Source organism: Zingiber officinale, chromosome 11A (assembly GCF_018446385.1).
Source record: "Zingiber officinale cultivar Zhangliang chromosome 11A, Zo_v1.1, whole genome shotgun sequence".
Taxonomy (NCBI): domain Eukaryota; kingdom Viridiplantae; phylum Streptophyta; class Magnoliopsida; order Zingiberales; family Zingiberaceae; genus Zingiber; species Zingiber officinale.
In genome coordinates this window covers 73515503-73538282 of record NC_056006.1, presented here as the reverse complement: position 1 = coordinate 73538282, position 22780 = coordinate 73515503, and the positions used below count along the sequence as shown (strand labels likewise).

The window sequence follows — 22780 nt, the reverse complement described above, 5'->3', positions numbered from 1 at the left end:
GGGAGCAACCACCACCGACTAGACAAAACCTTTTATAGAAAGCTAATATTTAATTTCCTAAAATAACTTTAGGTTAACCGAAAAGAACAATCAAATCACAAGGATAAATAAAACAAAAGAACACAACATTGAAAAACATATTCGAAATACTAGAACGTAAGCCTCTTGTATTTGATATTATTTCCATAAATAACTAGTATGATGCGGAAAAGGAAAAACTACTAGTTATACCTTCTAGAAAGACCTCTTGATCTTCTATCGTATTCGTCTTCTAACCTCGGACGTTGTGTGGGCAACGATCTTCCGAGATGAGAAACCACCAACCACCTTCTTCTCCTCCTAGCTAGGTTCGGCCACAAAGAAAGAAGCTTCACCAAGGAAGAAAATCAAAACACTAACCAAGCTCCAAGAGATGCAAGCTTTCTCTCCTTCTTCTCCAAGTAGTATCCGCCTTCACAAGAGCTCCAAGCAAGAGAGTTTGGCCACCAAAAGAGGGAGAGGAGATAGTGACAGCCAACAAGGAAGAGGGAGAGAAAATAATAGAGTCTCATGAAGGCACCTCACCCTCTTTATATTCCTTGGCCTAGGCAAATTAGGAAATTTAATTACAATAAAATTTCTCAATTTCTTGACATGATTTAATTGAGAAAAATAAAATAAAACCTAATTGAAATCTTATGGTACATCAATGAAAACAAAATTAGACAATCAACAATTAAAACTTCCTAATTTGTTTCCGAAAATTTTAAAAAATTTCTCTACAAATCTCTTCATGGTTGATAAAAGGAAATTTCTATAATTTTAATTTAACATGTGAATAATTTTAAAGAGAAAATAAAATATCTCACCAATCTACAAATAAGGAAGAGATCTAATCTCTTTCTTTAATCTTGTAGATCTTTACCAAGAGAGATATTTTAATTTATTCTCTTTAATAAATTATATCTTCCATAATAAAATAAAAATTAAATTTATTTTTTAATTTAATTTTGTCCACTCACTAGCTGTTCAAATGTAGACTACCTCTTACCTAGCGGTGACCAAGTTACAAGGGGTTTATGTGTGGTGGGTATAGAATGTGGGTATATGTGGGTATACTCTATAAATAAGAGGCTACGGATGGACCAGGAGGAGGAGGAATTTTGGTCTCCCGATAAAATTAAGCATCTCGTGTTCGCCTTCATCAATAATAATTCATTCCACTAGAGAACTATTATTGAACTACCACACCCAAATCCAAATTACATTTTGGCTCCTTCTTATTATGAGGTGTTAGTCTCCACGTGTTTAAGATATTGAATGTCCACTAATTAAGTGAGTTTCTGACTCATTTAATTAATATCTTAGTCCAAGAGTAGTACCACTCAACCTTATCGTCATGCGGACTAAGTCCACCTGCAGGGTTTAACATGACAATCCTTATGAGCTCCTCTTGAGGACATTATCAACCTAGTATCTCTAGGACACAGTTTCCTTAAATAACAACACACACTATAAGTGATACCATTTCCCAACTTATCGGGTTTATTGATTCATCGAACTAAATCTCACCCATTGATAAATTAAAGAAATAAATATCAAATATATGTTGTTATTATATTAGGATTAAGACACACACATAATAAGTCTTTGTTCCTTTATAAAGTCGAGTAATAAAAAGCGACCAAATGGTCCTCACTGTGTACTAGTGTAATTATATAGTCAAGATAAACTAATACCTAATCTACGACCTTCTAATGGTTTTTTCATTTCCATTTTGGTCGTGAGCTCATTTATAATTTATAATGACGATAACATTATCTTCATGTGACACCACATACTATGTTATCTACAATATAAATTAATTGAACAACTACAACTAAATGTAGACAATTTGACCAAATGTGATTCTTTATTCATAATGAATGTTTACAAAGCTTAGGCTTCAAGATACACCCAAACCCTGCTTGAGCCCTAGATTTGTCTCGGAGTGGACGTCGGAGATGCCCGCCGCTCAGCCGGGCGACTGCCATGGCCGACCCTTCTTCTTCCTTGATCACCAGCGGGCCCTTCTCCTTCTCTTCCGATAGCACCCGATTGGTATTCCTTCCCTGCCCCCAGATCCGCGGTTCTTTTTATCTCTCGCAGTAGGGCAGGCCTCCTCCACGCTTTTCTCTGTTCAAGATGCCGAGTCTTTCTTCCACTAACCGAACGCAGTAGGGATCTCAGTTACAATTTCTGTTGTGGAGGGATTAATACTGACTTAGTTTTGGTTTGTATGACAGATTAGGGTTTTTAGTTTACTGAGGCGGATCTTGTTTCAGTTGAGGGTCTTTTAAGGAGGAGGTTGACTTAGTCCAAGTTGTTGGCATTTGGTAAGTTTTGGATAGATAATGTTGCTGCTGGATTGTGGTTATAAGTAAACTTTATGGTTGCTTCCTTGATCTTCTTTTGTCAAGGCAATGCGGAGGTTTCCAACACAAAAGTAGTGGTGTTCTTCCGAGGATTCCCAGCAGATACAATCCCTAGCTGTGGATTAACAGGAGCGGTTGAGAAGTAAGGTAAGGTGTAGGGGCATTTGATACATGCTGCTGATCATAGTGAATTTGGATTATTTGATTAGTTGATATATGTGTTGAATTAGGGCTAAATTGGGTAAATTGCTATGATTGATTATGCTTAGGGCAAGTCCTAATTCGAATGTATTAGTTAGAGTCGATTGAGAAGTTAGATGATCCAATTAGGGTTTATAATTGGATTTGGATTTATGTTAGCTTTGTTGGAGCAATCCCAATGGTCCGCGGGACCGTGTGTTTTGGTGTTTGGGCAAAAGGTTTAAGTTAGGTTTACCCTCGTTATTTGATATGTGTACTTGAGTTGTGCAGGACTGCAGGTGACACATGTGACTCTTGGCGAGGGCCAGTCGGGTGAAGGATGAAGCATCCGAGGGACCGTGGACAAGGCAGCTGAGGACAAGAGGGCCGAGGGACTTCGAGGCATGAAGGATGGCATTGGGGACGAGCCGCGGGCTTGGATGCATCCGGGGCGAGAGCCAAAGGAAGTAAGCTTGAAGGCAAAAGGTCAAGGCTGCAAAAGAAGAGTCAAGTGAGTCGTGAGGGTATGAGTGATGAGATTGTACTGGTAAAATCCTAGTTTTAGGGTTTTAACGTGGCACCGGCACGATCACATTACTCATGGGTCACTGAAGCCCAGTCGATCGTGATGATGGATCGACTCAACTAGCCGCTAGACGAGTAGCCGTTGGGTGGCAGGCACGCACCCGGTGAGTGACGGGCAAAAGTTCCATTTGTTCAAGCTCTATAAGAAGGAGCTTGGTATGGCGACAAGCGAAATTAGACTTGGTTAAAGCCTAATTAGTAGTCACAAGAGTGCTCAAGTGTTTGTGGAATCCAAGAGGTCTTGGTGTGTGGTGATCTCCACCCACAAGGAACGATTGAGATACCGTTTCCGGGCTAATCCAAGGATCGGGAGCCCACCTCACGGACAGACGTGAGTAGGAGCATCATCTCCGAACCACGTAAATTGACGTGTATTGGTTTGCTAGTTCTTTTCCTGTTTTCTTTAGCTTACGATTCATTGCTTTAGTATTTGTATTTTATGCGGCCACACGAATCGTAGAGGCGAGTATTTGGGATCAGCCGGGCCGCAAGATCCTCCAACAAGTGGTATCAGAGCGAGGCCGCTCTCCGTTGGACTAACCGCCGAGGAAGCAAAGATGACCGGCTTGATAGATCCGCCAAAGTTCGAAGGAGGAAGCTTATGGGACATTACCTTTTGGATGGTGAAGATGAAGAACTTCTTCGAGACGGATTGGGACACAATGATGGTGGTGGAAGAGCCATTTGAAGTTCCGAAGGACAAGAAAGGGAAGAAGCTCCGACCACGACATTGGACGGAAGAGCAAACAACACGGTCAAAGGCAAACGATAAGGTAATATCAATTTTGGTAGATATTTTACCTTCTAACGTATTGAGTGATGTAGGTGGATATAAGAATGCCCATGATTTGTGGAGCAAAGTAAAGAAAGTTCTAGGTAAAGAACTTATGCCTACACAAGAAGAAGAAAAATCCAAAGAAACGGATGAAGAAGCTCAAGTAGAGGAGGAGCAACCGGAAGGTGATGAGCACTCAACTTCCGAGGAGAAGGAGGAGAAGGATGAAGAAATGGCATCCATTAGTGTGGATGAGGAGACATCCTCAAAGGGTGAGGAAGAATCCAAGACAAGTGAAGAAGAAGTCTTGGAAGTCAACTTAGTGAGTACCTCCACCGAAGCAAAGTCAAAATATCACATTGTATGCTTCGGGTGCAATGAGAAGGGACACTACAAGAATAGGTGTCCTATGGGTAAGAAGAAGGTAAATCCTAAACCCAATCAAGTTATTTTAAATTCTAATGTGGGTTGTAGGAATGAAGAAGTCCAAAAGAAGAAGATGCGCATCATATGCTTCACGTGTGGAGAGAAGGGTCACTACCACACCAAATGCCCCAAAAAGGGGGAAATCAAGAAGCTTGCGCAATTAAAGAAATGGGAGAAAGAGAAGAAAAAGAAGAAGAGCTCAAGTCAAGGGGGAGCTTCAAGGGTAAGGGAGGTATACCCTAATTTGAAATGCAATTCAAATTTTCATTCCTCCATGCATGCTAGGAATAATTCTCATTATTTACCCACGAAAAATTTTGGTTTTAAATATCATGATCGGAATAGGGTAAATGTAGATCATAACCCTAGGAGACCTATGCATGATAGACCTAGGCAAGTTAAATTCTCATTACCTAAGGAGAAGAAGGTAATAGAGAACCAAGGCATTAATCCCAAGAAGGGGAGGCATATGCCTAGGAAGGGTAGGTCTAGGAATGTCCAAGGTGGACATGTTGACTCTAGGGTTAGGAACCTAGAGAGGGAGAATCAAGCTTTGAAGTCAAAGCTTGATAATTTGGAGAAATTCCTTAAGAGATTCACTATTGGATCTAAAGGATTAAATATGGTGTTGGGTAGCCAAAAACCCAACAATGATAAATCGGGTTTGGGATACCGATCTAGTCCCTCCAAGGCTAATAAGAGATCATATGCTAGGGTGGCAAATGATCATGGCAAGGGAGAGTCCTCCAAGGCTAAGGGAAAGTCTTATGCTAGGGTTGCATATGACTATGGCAAGGAAAAGTCATTTAATGATAAGAAGAAATTAACCAAGGACAAGGTGTCCAAAGTTAAGAAAGTTACGTTTGTAGGCCAAGTGTCACCGGGGGTGGACCGATGTGGCCTAGCCATTGTGGATGAGTCACATAGGGAGGTGGCTAAGGCTAAGAGCTCTAGGGGGAGCTCAAAGAGTCAAATTAGGACCCATGGCCAATGGATCTCAGGTGGGTACTACTTGGGAGTCTAGAGGAGCCATGGAGTGTGCCAAAAGGTTTGGAGATGGATTTGAGTCTCAAACCTAGGGATTTGGCACACATGGTTTATGTTTCATGCAAGAAATATGACATTTGGGGGTCATATAGTATGATAATTGGTTTTGGATGTATAGATGCCATATAAACCAATGCTAGGGATGCATTGTGGGTTGGTATGGGCAAATACATCAAAAGGAAGCCAAAACTAGGACTTTAGGTCAATGTTCAATTGAACCATTTAGCTAGTTTTGGATTTTATGTCAATCTTGGGATTGGTGATAGATACATTTTGTAATGTATTTTTCCCAAGTAGACAAGGGTACAATAGACCTCTCCACAAAATTTGGGGATTTTTGGAGGTCTAGGGAATTTCTGCATTTCAAGAAGGCTGATTTTTCAAGGTAAACTGCAATCTGACCGCACGGTGGAATACTAACGATCTCAGAAATGGGTACCAGTCGATTGGTACCGATACCAGTCGACTGGTAACAGTGTTTTTCGACCACGAATGGTTCTGTAAGGTTGTGTCGAAGGGGGCGTCGACCGGCACTTAGGGCAGTCGACTGATACCAACCTGAGCTGTTTTTCAGTGTTGTTTGACCATGTCAACTCACTTAGATGTATGGGATCCAAGGGGATTAATACATGAGTTTAGGGTCAGTTTGGATGAGAAATTTTCAACAATTGGGATATTGTTGGAGAACTTTTGGATGTTAGGCAAAGGGGAGAAGTAAGGTTTAGTTGGGAAAACCTTTGGTGCCTTTGCGTAGGGGGAGCCTTGTGATAGGTTCTTAAAAAGCCTTGTGATAAAATCCTAGCTCAACGGGGAGCTTAGGTGTAGGGGAGCCTTGTGATAGGTTCCAATGCTTGGTGCATTGTTTCGGCTGTCTAAGTGTGTAGCCTTGGCAATGTAAGTCCATTCGGCGGTTGCAAGTGTGTAGCCTTAACGTAAGTCCATTCAAGGTAAGTCCAAGTGTGTAGCCTCATCGTAAGTCCATTTGTTTTAGCATATTGTTTTGCTATATATCTTCCTAACTTAAGCGTATTGCAACACCAAAAGGGAGATTGTTGGAGCAATCCCAATGGTCCATGGGACCGTGTGTTTTGGTGTTTGGGCAAAAGGGTTTAAGTTAGGTTACCCTCGTTATTTGATATGTGTACTTGAGTTGTGCAGGACTGCAGGTGACACATGTGACTCAGGTTGACGGTCTGGTGAAGGATGAAGCATCCGAGGGACCGTGGACAAGCAGGACAAGAAGGAGGCGACGAGGCATACTGCGAAGATGGCATTGGGAGACCAGCGGGCTTGGATGCATCCAGGGGCGACGAGAGCCAAAGGAAGTAAGCTTGAAGGCAAAGGTTAAGGCTGCAAAAGAAGAGTCAAGTGAGTCGTGAGGGTAATGCATGAGAGATTGTACTCGAGTAAAATCCTAGTTTTAGGGTTTACCGTAGTGTATACTGAATGTAGCGATTCAATCTTGAAGAAAGTTGATTATGCCGTAATCGCGAGTGATGGATCGCCGGTCGATGCCTGAGCTGGTCACAGCACAAGTGTGCGGTGAAAGGACCGGGGTAGAAATCAATCAGTTTCGATTTGTTCCAAGCTCTATAAGAAGGAGCTTGGTATGGCCGGCCAAGGCGACGAAATTAGACTTGGTTAAAGCCTAATTAGTAGTCACAAGAGTGCTCAAGTGTTTGTGGAATCCAAGAGGTCTTGGTGTGTTGTGGTGAGGTTTCTCCACCCACAAGGAGCGACTTGAGATAGCCGGAGTTTCCGGGGGCTAATCCACCGAAGGATCGGGATCGTCCACCTTACGGACAGCCGTGGAGTAGGAGCATCATCTCCGAACCACGTAAATTGACGTGTATTGGTTTGCTAGTTCTTTTCCTTGTCTTTAGCTTTCGTATTCATTGCTTTAGTATTTGTATTTCCGCTTGTGCACTAACGAATACGTAGGAAGCGAGTATTTGGGGGCGCCGTCTATCCAACCCCCCTTAAAGCCGGCCGCAAGGTCCTCCAACAAGCTTCTCGAGGATTTGATTTGGCTAATTAATTTATACATAATTAGCTAAATCTATATATATTATGTTGTTACAGGACTGTGATTCGAGACGGACATCTCGACATCGAAATTGGTTCGATTCGATCTACATTGGAGGCGGGTACCTCTTAACTTATCTTTTATGATATTGTCAATTGGATATGCATAGTATTTTATAGCTACAAGCAATGATCATGTCTGCCTTTGGTATGTCACTATTTGATACCCATAGCATGTTCTGTTTGTCGCTTGTTATGTATCCATGTTTACGCCTTGTGATCATTGCCATTAGTACCTTAGTTCCTAGAGTAAGTGACATACCATGCTTTATTGAGTTTAGGACTAGATTCTGGATTTTTATTATCTGGCATGTGTATCTATATTTTTATATCATATCTGATCTGTGTACCTAGACCATTTTTTCTTTGATCCATGTATATTGATGGTACATATTTTATGGAGGTGGATATGTTCAGGATCTGCGGTTTTTGATTCCTTATCTGACCGGTGTACCTAGACCATTGATTAGGTCAATTTATTCTAGGGTAAACATTTTATATATATGGATTGGTACAGGATATTGTCATGCTTAGTGTCATGCACCATTCGCATGATGATATGCATCTTGTCACTCCATTATTATTGAGCACACGCCGCCTATATATATCTACACACATGACCACTCATGGGTTAGTGGTATATTCGAGGGGTGTGTTGCGCAAGTGCTTTCAAGGGCTCGGTTGGTCCACTCATGGGTTAGTGTGATGCGGCGTAATAGCGGGCGGGGATCCCTCTCATCATTGTACTGAGAGATGAGCATTGAGCTCCCTCATTTATGATTTGGGTGAGGAGGATAGGTGTACTCAGACACCATCCCGTCCACTCGGTCACTCATCGGAACAAGCAGGACATCGTGCTATTGTCATAACCCTACCCACTCGGTCTCACCATCATTTGTGAAACGGCTGACTGGAGAGTAGGAGTGACCAGGACATGTCATTGTCATCATACGCATTGATGCATTTATTGCTTGTGCTTGCTGCATTTATTTACTGCATTTGGTTGAATGCATCTGTTTGACATGCATACAAGATTTATGACACTCTCGGTTTGATGACCTTTTGTTCTGGATAGGATTTCCTGGTGAGTACAGCTTTCTCAGTTATCTTTCAGTTTTGCATTTTTCCTATATATGATTAGGAAGTTGTATTCCATTTTTATTGCTGTTGTATATATCTTATTAGACATGTCTATTGATATTCGCTGTGTTGTTGAACTCACCCCCGTTGACACTATACTTTTTAGGTACCAGATTCTTATGGTCGCTTGGGAGTATCCTGGCTGCCGGTTCCCACTGTTAGGACCAAAAGTAGCTAGAGGGGGGGTGAATAGCTCGTCGCGTTCGCTCGGTGCTTAGCGTTGCTTGTTTCTTCAAGAATATGCAGCGGAAAATACAGAAACAAATACAACCATGCTAACACTAGGATTTTACTTGGTATCCACCTCCAAAGGAGGTGACTAATCCAAGGATCCACACCACGCACGCACCCTCCACTATGAAACACTCCTTTTCGGTAACTACCGAGGGCGGAGAAGCCCTACAAGACTCTCGGTACAAGAAGAAGGAAAGGGAAACAAAATACAAGCACAAAGCTTACAATGAATGCAGAAAACCCTAACCCTAGCTTCTCTTCTTGCCTTTGATCCGCCTCTTGACTCAGAGAGCTTCCAAGAACCTTCAAGAACTGGCGATCATGAGCTTTGAGAGTCTTGTGGAGGTCGCGAAGATCGAGATGAAACCGTGAAGAGATGCACCATCACTCGCGCGAGCTTATAAGCGAAGCTTGCGGTGGATCCGATCGATTCAATATTCCCAATCGATCGGGAGGCTTTGGATCGATCCACGGATCGATCCGAGCGCTAGCTCCAAAAGCGCTGGATCGATCCACGGATCGATCCGAAGCGCTATCGAGCAAGCCTCCCAATCGATCCATTCGATTGGGACCTCTGAATCGATCCACGGATCGATCCGGATGCTCCGTAGGGCGGTGCCGATCCAGATCGATCGTCGAGCTGAATCGATCGATCGTATCGAGACTTGATTTTGTCCAAAACCAAGTCCCAACCTCCCAAACCAACATCCGGTCAACCTTGACTGTTGGTATGTCATGCCTAGCATCTAGTCACTCCCTTGACCTGCTAGGACTCCCTTACCAAGTGTCCGGTCAATCCTTTGACCCACTTGGACTTTCTTCTCGTGCATCCCTTTGACCTACTTGGACTTTTCTTTCATGCCAAGTATCCGATCAATCCTTTGACCTACTTGGACTTCCAACACCAGATGTCCAATCATCCTTGATCCATCTAGATTTTCCCTTGCACGGCTTCACTCACGGGACTTTCACCTAGCTTCACTCACTAGGGTTTCCATCCGCCTAGCTTCACTCACACTTTCACCCGCTTCACTCACTAGGATTTTCACACTGCTCTCCAGCTTCACTCACCAGGATTTTCCTCCCGCCTAGCTTCACTCACTAGGACTTCCCCGCTCGGCTTCACTCACCGGTTTCATCGCCTAGCTTCACTCACTAGGTCTTCCCACGGCTTCACTCACTCACCGTGACTTTTCTCGGCTTCACTCACAGGCTTTCCTCTCTTCCGGCCTTCACTACTGGACTTTCTGCTCTCTCACGACTTTCTGCTTCACTCACTAGGTCTTTCATTTGCCTAACATCCATTTAGGACTTCCTCAAGTATCCGGTCAACCTTGACCTACTTGACTCTTCTTCAATCAATATCTTATTGTCAAACATCTAAACCCAAACCAAGACTCGGCTTGGTCAACCTTGACCCGAGGGATATGCACCAACAATCTCCCCTTTTGATGTTTGACAATACCACAATAACACTTACAATCCCATATGTAAGTTAGGCTAATCCCATAGCCTCCTTCTTCATGCCACTAGGTAATGAAAGCATAAATTAAGCTCTTCATTTCTCCCCAAGAGGGCAAACTCCCTCTAGGTAATGAAAGCCTAACTTACTCCCTTTCATGAGTCCTTTCATTCTCCCCTATGACCTTCCATAGGTAATGAAGGCCTAAGCTTAACCATACATTCTCCCCCTATTGGCACACATCAACCCATCGTTGGACACACATCAACCTATGCTCCAATTCTGGGCACACTTCAACAAATCCATTTGTTGAAGACTCTCCCCCTGAAGAGTTGCTCATCGTGATCACAACTTCACTCATTGTGATCACCCGATAATGAGATCTCATACCCGTCATTATCACCTTAACTTCTCCCTCAATGTTGACAAATACCCAACCTTGAGCATTTTCAACCACTTGAGTGTCCACTTGAAATAATGAGGATATCCACTCCCCATTTCTCCCCATTTCAAGTTTAAATGCTCAACCTTGAGCAAGTTCACAACAGAAGGTTAACCACCTTCCAAGGTTCATGAAAAGTAATTTTTCATGTCTTTAAAGAGTCCCTCCCCCTAAAGACATGGTGGTAACTTCTGTCATTGCACCAACAATGACTTGGAATTCCTAAACTTTTAGGAAACCCAAATTTTAGAAGTTTTGAGGTTTAAATGTTCAATATTTGAAACAACGTCAACCTAAACTTCTACTTAGTCTTCGTTAACCAATCCATCCTTGTTTTCAACATGAAAACACCCTTTGTATGTATACAAATGTATTTTAGGGGCTTGGAATGGTTACCTAGACTCAAAGAGGTTCAAAGATGCTGAAATCAAGCCTTCCCAGCCAAAATCAGCAACTTGGATCGATTGGAGTTGGGTTCCAATCGATTGAACCTTTCTGAATCGATCCACTGATCGATTGCTCGCGAGAGACTTGCCTTCTGAATCGATCCACGGATCGATTCGGGCACTCTAATCGATCCATGGATCGATCGGAGCTCTGATAGTTGCTGAAATTCCATTTCAGTCAACTTCAGAAACCCCTAGAAAATTCTACAAAAATCCAAAAATCATGAAATTTCGTGTAGACATTATTTAGGGCATACTTAATCATGGAAAAATAGCTTTCTATGAAAATATATCATATTTTCAAAGATTGACACAACCTTGAAAACTTGCAAAACTTTAGTGTTTTTCTTCAAGTTTGTGTCTAACTATTCAATGGTGATTACTATCAAAAGATAGCCTTCACCAAGGTTTTCCAAAAACATTTTAAAAACATTTTCAAAACCAATATCCCATCATGTTCCTTGGGCATAATGCACATGACTTGTACATTAGCTTTCCCAATGATGGGAAAACACATAACTATGTGTTTTGATGAACCTAAAACTCAAAAGAATGCACTAAATCAACATCTTGAGTTTTGTTCATCTTCCTAACATCTCACTTGTATCTAATGTGCACTAATCACATACAAGTCACCTTATAGTCTTTGTGAGATGTAGATTTTGGTTTTTGCCCTAATTTAGGGATCATGCATATCTATCTAGGCATTTTAGAAATATTAGACATCCACCTAGGATGTCACTTGTCAATAAGTGTCGTTAAATGCCATTTGTCCTTAATTACAAGGAATTAAACTTAATGCATGATTATGTTATGGCATACATCAAAAGAAAATAATTTTCAAAAGAAAATATCCTATTACTACATGATGTATGAATGTCATGACATGGTATTTTTGGATTTTCCATAATAAAACATGAATGCAAAAACTAGACATGATGTCATGGCATATGATGGGCAAACAATCATGGCAAGATTTAGCATAAATAAAATATACCTAGATTAACTATCTAAGTATCCTTAAAGTCTTAGCTAAACTTACACCTTAAACCTAGATTGCCCTAAAGTGCTACAAGAGAATGCCAAAGCCTAAATTGGCATTTCTAATTTCCTTGATTTAATGTATGCCAATTGAAAATAAACATGTCCTCAAATGTTGGCATATTCCATTTTTCCTCAAGAGTGATTACATAAATCAAGGCCCGGATTGCCTTAAATTTCCAAGAGAATACCAAAATCCCAACTTGGTATTTCTCAAGGTTTTCCCAATTTGTGCCATTTTAAGATAAAATCAAATTTTCACCATTAGACACATTTTACTCTTTCAAGGAGTAATCAATAATTCCACTTCATTTTCAAAGGTTAACAAAAACCTTGAAAATGCTCCTTGAGTGTCAATTTCCTCAAAGTCAGGTTAACTACCCTTCTAATCGGAGTTGACACTCTCTAACCCATCTATGGGGTAGAGAAGATGCTCCTAGGAACCCAAAACCTATTGGTGCTCCTTGGATGCTCTAGGTATTCACTAGGGATAACTTCCCTAGATACCTTCCTAGTGACCTTGTTGGGCTTCTTAGAAGCCTTGGTCACATTTTCTAGGTCAACTCTAGGGATAACCTCCCTTGTGACCTTGTTTGTGACTTTCTTAGACTTCTTAGAAGTCTTAGTCACATTTATTGCAAAAATACTCTTAGGGATGACTTCCCTAGTATTCTTGGCTTGACCACTAGACCTAGGGTTTGTTCCATAACTATATGGAACTCTATGGTAAGAGGGCACATCCTTCTTAGCCTTTGGTTTGTATCCCAAACCTCTATGGCCATTAGATGACCTTTGTGCTCCTAGACCTAGGCTATGCTCATTTTGCCCTTTTAGGATATTTTCCATCCTTTTTAGGGTCCTTTCCATTTTATCAAGCCTTGACCTCAAGACTTGATTTTCTATCACTAAGTCCTTAGTTCTAGATTTTTCATTTTATTCATGAGCATATTTGTTCTTGGGCTTGTATCTAAAATCTTTAGAGTTATTGCCCAGACTTTTACCTACATTCCTAGCCTTAGGTGTAGTGGTTTTAACATGAAAAGTTATATGTTTTTCTTTAACGCTATCATGCTTTCTATTTTCATGGTAAATAGCATTAAAATGATATAAGTTAGAACTATCATGCTTTTTACCATAATGTAAAGGGGTAGGCTCAATAAATGTTACCTTCTTCTTTACCTTGGAGGCTCCCCCTTGACTAGTGCCTCCTTGAGCCTTGACCACCTTCTTCCCCTTGGGGCATTGACTTCGGTAATGCCCCTTTTGATTGCAAGAGAAGCATATAATATGCTCCTTGCTCTTCTTTGTGTTGGGGATGATCTCCTTGGGCTTCGCCTTGCCCTTTTGTGCCACTTGGCCCTTCTTCTTGGCCAATTTAGGGCACTTGCTCTTGTAGTGCCCATGTTCCCTACACTCAAAGCATATAATATGATTTTTATTTTTAATTGAAATATTTATACCTTTGCTTGTAGGGGTGGCATCTTTCCCTTTGGATCCGGAGGTAGAAGCTTCCTCTTGATCCGATCTTGATTCTCCTCCATTTGATTTTTCTTGACTCGTGGAGGTAGAAGCTTCTTCAATCTCTTTATCTCTTGACCCGGATGTAGAAGCTTCTCCTTCTTCTTGATCCGGTGTCACCAAGGATTGCTCCCCCTCAATCCTAGAGGTGGAGGCTTCATCATCTTGAATATGAAACAAGGAGTATGCTCCCTCCTTGTTCCCTTCGTTGCATTCCCTTGAAGATGAAGCTTCTTCTTGAACTTCTTCTTCGGAGGTTGAGCATCTCTCAACCTCGGAGTCCTCCTCTTGGTCTTGATCCAATGAGTCGCCCTCTTTGGATTCTCCTTGATCTGGTACAGTGGAGGGGATCTCATGAATTCTTGCCAATTTGCTCCAAAGCTCCTTGGCATCTTCAAACTCTCCAATTTGTTCCAAGATGTTGCTTGGCAATAAATTGACCAAAAGCTTGGTCACTTTGTCATTGGCCTCACATCTTTGGATTTGGTCTTTGCTCCACTTGCTCCTTTTGAGTACTTTGCCCTTGGAATTTGTGGGAGCTTCAAAACCTTCCATGAGAGCAAACCATTGCTCTATCTCCATCATAAGAAAATTTTCGATTCTTGATTTCCAAGAATCAAGACTTGTAGATGAATATGGTGGAGCCACCCTTGTGTCAAATCCAAGTCCATCTTGGAATTGCATCTTGAAGTTGAGCTTGATAAAATCTTGAACTTGAAGAATTTGCTCCAACTTCTTCACCCCTCTAGCTTTTCTTGTTATGCTTGACCCTTCCGGCGATGATTCCGGTGAAGAGCGGCCTTGCTCTGATACCACTTGTTAGGACCAAAGTAGCTAGAGGGGGGGGTGAATAGCTCGTCGCGTTCGCTCGGTGCTTGGCGTTGCTTGTTTCTTCAAGAATATGCAGCGGAAAATACAGAAACAAATACAACCATGCTAACACTAGGATTTTACTTGGTATCCACCTCCAAAGGAGGTGACTAATCCAAGGATCCACACCACGCACGCACCCTCCACTATGAAACATTCCTTTTCGGTAACTACCGAGGGCGGAGAAGCCCTACAAGACTCTCGGTACAAGAAGAAGGAAAGGGAAACAAAATACAAGCACAAAGCTTACAATGAATGCAGAAAACCCTAACCCTAGCTTCTCTTCTTGCCTTTGATCCGCCTCTTGACTCGGAGAGCTTCCAAGAACCTTCAAGAACTGGCGATCATGAGCTTTGAGAGTGCTGTGGAGGAGCCGAAGATCCGAGATGAAACTGTGAAGAGATGCCGGTCATCACACGCCGCTGCTATAAACGACGCGCGGTCGGATCCCGATCGACTCAATATTCCCAATCGATCGGGAGGCTTTGGATCGATCCACGGATCGATCCGGAGCGCCTCTGGAGCAGGCTTGGATCGATCCACGGATCGATCCGGATCGTGCGCTCAGCGACCCTCCCAATCGATCCAGCGATCGATTGACCGATCGATCCACGGATCGATCCGAAGCTCTGACCGGTGCGGATCGATCCACGATCGATCCGAGCCCGGATCGATCCATCGATCGATCCAGACTTGATTTTGTCCAAAACCAAGTCCCAAACCTCCCAAACCAACATCCGGTCGACCTTGACCTGTTGGTATGTCATGCCTAGCATCTAGTCACTCCCTTGACCTGCTAGGACTCCCTTACCAAGTGTCCGGTCAATCCTTTGACCCACTTGGACTTTTCTCTGTGCAAGTATCCGGTCAATCCTTTGACCTACTTGGACTTTTCTTTCATGCCAAGTATCCAATCAATCCTTTGACCTACTTGGACTTCCCAACACCGATGTCCAATCATCCTTGATCCATCTGGATTTTCCTTGCCCGGCTTCACTCACGGGACTTGACTTTCACCTAGCTTCACTCACTAGGGTTTTCCATCCGCCTAGCTTCACTCACTAGGACTTTCACCGGCTTCACTCAGATTTCCATCCGCCTAGCTTCACTCACTAGGACTTCCTTATGCCTGGCTTCACTCACCAGGATTTTCCATCCGCCTAGCTTCACTCACTAGGACTTCCATACTGCCTGGCTTCACTCACGGGACTTTCTTTGCCTAGCTTCACTCACTAGGTCTTCCTTCCGCTGGCTTCACTCACGACTTTTCTTCACTGGCTTCACTTACCAGGACTTTCCTTCTGCCTGGCTTCACTCACCAGGACTTTCATACTGCCTAGCTTCACTCACTAGGTCTTTCATTTTGCCTAACATCCCAGTTAGGACTTCCCAGTCAAGTATCCGGTCAACCTTGACCTACTTGACTCTTCTTCAATCAATATCTTATTGTCAAACATCTAAACCCAAACCAAGACTCAGCTTGGTTACCCAGGTCAACCTTGACCTGAGGGATATTGCACCAACACCCACATCACATCAGAAGACTATAGTTTCCGTTAAGTTTCATTTGTTTTATGTATCAGTGTGTTTAGCTCTGTACTCTGGTTTTGCTTCTGGAGCGTTGATGTTGTTATGTGGTATTTTGTATTGGTTGTTGGTTGTGTAAGCCTAGCCGGCTAACAGTTTGTGTTTTGGGTTTTTATTTGGTTTCTGTAAATTTTCCGTTGTGTTTTGGTTTTGGTACAGCCGAGTGGGCTGCTTTACATATAACTGCGTGGTTGTGTGTATATTCCAGCCGCCTGTGGCTGATGTATATTATGTCTGTAGAAATGCTTCAGATTGTCACCCGTACAGGGGAGGTGCTGCCGAAATTTCTTCGGACAGAGACTCCCCCGGGGCGTGACAAGAAGAGGCTTACAGACTTGACTTGGTTACAACTGGGGAGACTGTTAATCCATGGAATGAATCACATACTAAAACAATCTTCTTCAGGCAAAGAAGCCTCTTACAGTAGTGAAAGCGTAAAAAAGAGAAGCTAAACTAGAAATGGAAGCTCACAATTATTGTATTGCTAATTCTTGTTGTGTTTAAAATCTTTTTGACTAAGGTTGTATTTATAGCCTTGGTCGAGGCGCTTGGAGGGTTCCAGGCGCCTGGGAGGGGGATCAAATTTTATCCCCTTCGTAACGGATCGCGATTAAACGTAATCCGGTCAAAATCAGGTTTCGACTTTTGGTCCGGGCCCTCTGCTCTGGTGCTGCTCGTCTCGGTCCGGGTCTTCCTCTCTGCCTCTGCTCGCTTGGGTGATTTCAGCTAACCGAAATAAGGCTCACCCGAACCCAATTTCGGCCTTCTCGAGCAACTTTCCGCTCCGGCTTCTCGTCCCTCGGGAACGTCGTGCGCTTCCTTCTCGTCTGCCCGCGTACTCTTCCGCAGCACCTCATCCATCGGATGCATTGAGTTTGTCGGCTCTCTCCCGTGCTATCCTTCTCGCTAGCTGCGTCTTTTGCTTGCCTCCCTATGCTCCTAACCTCCTACACACTTAGACACAAAGTTAAAACACCACATGACCTAACTTAACTTATTAATCACACCAAAACAACCTTGGGGTTCCAACAATGTCTCTTTTTTTGATGTGAGCAACTTAAGTTAAGATAGGGTAAATAGACATAAAAGTAAAACAAATAATATTGCAATAAAGTGCAAAAAAGATAAATATTATGGTCTACCTACCCTTAGACTTATACTTTTCCTTCTCCCCCTTTGATCACATAAAAAAACGGGGTTCCAAAAAATCTAAGGGTAATTATTTTGAAAACTTTGATATTTACAATAATTTTAGAAAAAAAATTTCTAAGTAAAAATGCTTTTAAAGAATATTTTTTTAGAAACTGTTCTAATTTTTTGCAAGTAAAATTATTTTTGAGAATTTTCTAAGCAAAAAACATTTAAAGTAAGAAAATTTTTCTAAGTTAAAAATTCTACGGTTAAAAAGAAGTTTAAGTAATTTTAGAAAAAATGTTTGAAAAAAAATTTAAAAGCATTATTTAATTTCAATTTTAATGTTTTATCAGTAAGTTAATTAAACATTTTATTTTAATATTTTGGCTTCCAGGCAGTGGCGAGACACTAGGCCTTCTTGGTTATTGGAGCAACAACCATTATTTTAGACAAACCTCATAGAGAAATTTAACATTTAATTTTCTCACTGAAAGCGCTAAATCTAATTTAGAGTTTAGGTTAAACAAGACTTTGGAATCCAATATAGGGGGTTGGATCTCCTGAACCAGGAACTCCTGGTCCCTCTCTGGACCACATACCCTATATAAAATCTTCCCTCACATGCGAAGCACGTGCACACGCCAACGCATGAAAACACAGCCCTAACCTCTTCCAACTCAGCGTCACCTCCCTCCCTCCAGCTCCAGCCTCCCTCGTCGCCTGCGACCTCCCTCCAGCGCCGACCTCCAACGCCACCCTCCAGCGCCCTCTCCAGTCGCCTCCCTCCCTCCAGCGCCATCTCCAGTAGCGCCGCCTCCCTCTAGCGCTCCCTCCAGCGCCATCTCCAGTCACCTCCCTCCCTCCTCGCAGACATCCAGCACGAGCTCGGCAAGTATGTTGTCGCTGAGCTCGGCCCCGGGGCCACCTTCGCCCCATGTGACGTCACCCAGGAGCCCCAAGTCGCTACCGTTGTCGACCTCGCGGTCGTCAAGCACGGCAGATGCTTGCCCCGGGGCCACCTTCGTCCCCTGCGACGTCACCCAGGAACACCTAAATTAAGCCAAATTGTAATGAAAAATGATCAAACACATTTCAGTATGCTTCTTTCTTAAGCAGAATTGGAAGAGAAAACCAGGCAGATGCTAAACCTTATACAGGAGGATGCTGATTCGTTTGCTAAACGTGCTGAGATGTACTACAAGAAGAGGCCTCAGCTTGTGAACATGATCGATTCAGAGGACTCAGAAATTGATGATCCCGAAGAAGAAATTGTAGCAGAGACGAAGTTAAGAACGACGCTAGATGAAGGGAGTAACGGTCATTTGGTGAAACTGAAACAAGAACCGGAAAGATTCAAAGAGGAGAATGCTATAAACTTAAGGTTGAAATAGTAGGGAAAAATGAAGAGAAGAGGGAGGTCATTAGACAGTTTGCTTTGTCTTTGGATATGCTGAAGGAGGAGAACGTTACCTTGAGGAAATGCCTCAAGGACCTAGAGAGAAAGAGTGGCTTCTTTGAGCTTAACAAGCTGACCAAGGATATGTTCTCTGGAAAGCTATTTCGTTGGAAATCAAAGAATCAAACTACAATTGTAAGTTTGGCGAACTAAATCAATAGAATCTTTCATTAAACTAATTTAGAGATATGTTTTTCTTTAAAAAAAAACAAGATAATAATAAACTGTGAGACAAAATGAAATGATCTCTTTTTATTAATGAAAACCAGTTCACAGCCTGAGGATTTATAACTATGGTGAAAGTTTTAAGCGTTTAGATGTAGTGAATCCTCCATCCACCACGAGATTATGGCCGCTGATGTACATAGCTTCATCCAAAGCCAAGAATGTCGCCGCCTTCGCCACGTCTTCCACCTCGCACTTCGTCCCTGCCAACTCCGCCGAGGACAGCTCGATCATCTCCACCGCCCGTTGCTCTTCCATGTCCAGGAAGATTTCTCTGATTGCTTTGATCCTGAATGGCGTTGGCAGCTCGACCGACGAGATGCAATTCACCCTTATACCGTGGTTGCTCAGCTTCGCTGCGGATAACCGCACTACAGCCGCCACCGCCGCCTTCGACAGTGAATAGGTGAGCGGCACCAGCCTGCCAACCAACCCGGTGATGCTCCCCGTGCAGAGGATGCTCCCGGCGTGACGCGGGACCATCACCCATGCCGCGTGCTTGATCCCCAACACCACGGACCGGATGTTGACAGCCATGACGCGGTCGAACTCGGTGAGGTCGACGTTGGTGACGGCGAAGGTGATGGGTCCGCAAAATGCCGGCGTTGTTATACATGATGTCCAGGTGACCGTGCTTGACGATCACGAGGTTGACGACGGCAACGACTTGGGGCTCCTGGGTGACATCACAGGGGGCGAAGGTGGCCCCGGGGCCGAGCTCGGCGGCAACATACTTGCCGAGCTCGTGCTGGATGTCTGCGAGGAGGGAGGGAGGCGACTGGAGATGGCGCTGGAGGGAGGGAGGCGACTGGAGATGGCGCTAGAGGGAGGCGGCGCTGTTGGAGATGGCGCTGGAGGGAGGGAGGCGACTGGAGAGGGCGCTGGAGGTCGGCACTGGAGGGAGGCTGCAGGCGACGAGGGAGGCCGACGTTGGAGGGAGGGAGGCAATGCTGGAGTTGGAAGAGGTTAGGGCTGTATTTTCGTGCGTTGGCGTGTGCACGTGCTTCGCACGTGAGGGAAGATTTTATATGCGGTATGTGGTCCAGGGAGGGACCAGGAGTTCCTGGTCCAGGAGATCCGGCCCCCCCCCCCAATATAGGTTCCAACCAACTAGATTAACTAAAAATTTCTTAGGGACATATTTTTTTGAAATATTCCTAATTTATCCCTTGTGATATCTAAAATACCAATTTAGATTGTTATATTTTTATAAAATTTGTATTATGTGAATATGCATGATTTTTTTCAGTTATCTACTTGTATTTTAAATCATTATTTTCTAATTTTAATTTGTCTAATTCTTCTAATGAGCAAAATTTAGCTAGAATTACTTTTAAATTTTTAATCTCTTTTTCTAACTTACAGCAATCCTTAGTTAAAAATTTAACAAACTTAAATAATTTATCGGGAGGAAGAGATCGTACCTGACTTACATTGTCGATCTCGTTATCCATGTCTCCCCATGAATTGCTGCTTTCTTCCGACGTAGCTCCCCCTTCATCGATGCTCATTTCGGATGAGCTTGAATCGTAGTCCTCGTCTTGATAACTTGCCATTAATGCAAGTTCGGAGAAGGCCTCAACTTCTGATTCGGACGATGTATTGTCCCGCATTGCCTTCAGAGTCTTGTGCTTAATCTTTCGGAAATGCTTCATTCCTTTGTCCTTGTCCTTGCTCCTTAGCTTGGGGCATTTGTCTTTGATGTGCCCTTCTTCGTTGCAGTGGTAGTATCGGATCATCTTTTTCTTTCTACCCCGTGGATGGTTAGTTTTTCTAGATTTACATAATTTCTTAAATCGCCTTACCATCATTACAATTTCTTCATCGTCGAGAGAGGATTCTGACTCTTGTTCGTCTCTCTATGCCTTTAGGGCGATGTTGTGCTTCGGCTCCTTCATATCTGCACATCTCGATTCATGCATTTCGAATGTAGAAAATAATTCTTCTAAGGAAATAGTTTCTAAGTCCTTAGATATATAAAAAGCATCTACTAGTAATGCCCATTTAGTATTTCTAGGATATGAATTGAGTGCGTACCTTAGCGAATCTCAGTTACTTACTTTTTCTCTGATATTTGAAAGTCCAATGATAAGCTCCTTAATTCTCAGTACAGATGTGCAACTGTTTCATCTTCTTCAAGTCTTAGGCTGGTGAGCTGGTTGCGAAGTAAATCCCGTCTTGAGAGCTTGGCTTCGGACGCCCCTTCGTGCAGCTCAAGGAACTTTTCCCACAGTTCGTTTGCTGAGTCGTAGTTGCCGATCTGGTTGACTTCTTATGGTAGAAGGACACTCAGCAGATGAAATTCTGCTTTGTCATTTGCCACGTAGTTGGCCTGCTCCTTTTTCATCCACTAGTATTTTTCTTTGCCCTCCGGTAATACAAAACCGAATTTCATTATTAAAAGTAAATCAAAGTCAGTTTTGAAAAATATTTGCATTCGCTTTTTCCAGCTGGCGAACTCCCCCTCGAACTTCGGTAGGTATATGCTTGGTCCGTCCATTTGTTCGGTGCTTCGATCGACGGTTAGTCCTCCTGAAGTGTCCTTGCTCTGATACCACTTGTTAGACCGCATTGGCCGGCTAGAAGGGGGTTGAATAGCCCTAAAAAAACACAAACACAAAGTACCCTTCTCGGACTTTTAAAATAACACTTGCATATAATTAAAGAAAGAAAGCAATAAACCAAAAGAAGAGGTTCATATACTTGACTTGGTTATAACCGAGGAGGTTATTAATCCAAGGAATGAATCACACACTAAAAAGATCTCCTTCAGGCGAAGAAGCCTCTTACAGCAGTGAAAGCGAAAAAAAGAGAAGCTAAACTAGAAATGGAAGCTCACAAGTGTTGTATTGCTATTCTTGTTGTATTTAAAAGCTTCTGGACCAAGGCTGTATTTATAGCCTTGGTCAGGGCGCCTGGAGGGTTCCAGGCGCCTGGGAGGGGGATCAAATTTTATCCCCTTCGCAACGGATCACTGTCAAGCACGATCCGGTCAAAATAAGGTTCCGGGCACCCGGAATCGGTCCGAGCACCCGGACCACCAAAGTCAACTTAGTTGACTTTTGGTTAGGGCCCTCTACTTAGGTGCTGCTTGCCTCAGTCCGGGTCTTTCGCTCCGGCTCCGCTCGCTTGGATGATTTCAGCCAACCGAAATAAGGCTCACCGGAATTCAATTTCGGCCTTCTCGAGTAACCTTCCGCTCCGGCTTCTCGTCCCTCGGAAACGCCGATCGGTTCCTTCTCGTCCGTCGTGACTCTTCCGCAGCATCTCGTCCCTCGGACGCACCGAGCCCATCGGCTCTCTCCCGTGTCGTCCTTCTCTCTAGCTGCGTCTTTTGCTCACCTCCTTGTGGTCCTAAGCTTCTGCACACTTAGACACAAGATTAAAACACCATAGGACATAACTTAACTTGTTGATCACACCAAAACAACCTTGGGCTTCCTGTTGGTACGGGAAGCATCCGAGGATCGAACCCAAGTTTTGATAATGGCAAAGGATTCAAAGTTAAGGTTATTTATTATCTAACATGTATGAACGAGTTTGCAGAAAAGTCCTAACTGCGGTTAGGCAGGTGAAAAACCCTAGGGGGTGGTAACCCTAGGTCCTAGGGGGTAGTAACCCTAGGTGGTGGAAAACCCTAAGGGGTGGTAACCTTAGGTTCTAGGGGGTGGTAACCCTAGGTGGTGGAAATCCTAAGGGGGGTAACCTTAAGTCCTAGGGGGAGGTAACCCTAG

The 22780-nt window shown here is 43.3% G+C and overlaps 2 pseudogenes; one reads left to right on the top strand and one right to left on the bottom strand.

Moving 5' to 3' along the window:
- Positions 1 to 18974, top strand: part of LOC122031460 — a 38092-nt pseudogene extending 19118 nt beyond the window's left edge.
- Positions 18975 to 19112: 138 nt separating this feature from the next.
- Positions 19113 to 20500, bottom strand: LOC122031459 (annotated as a pseudogene).
- Positions 20501 to 22780: the final 2280 nt, after the last annotated feature.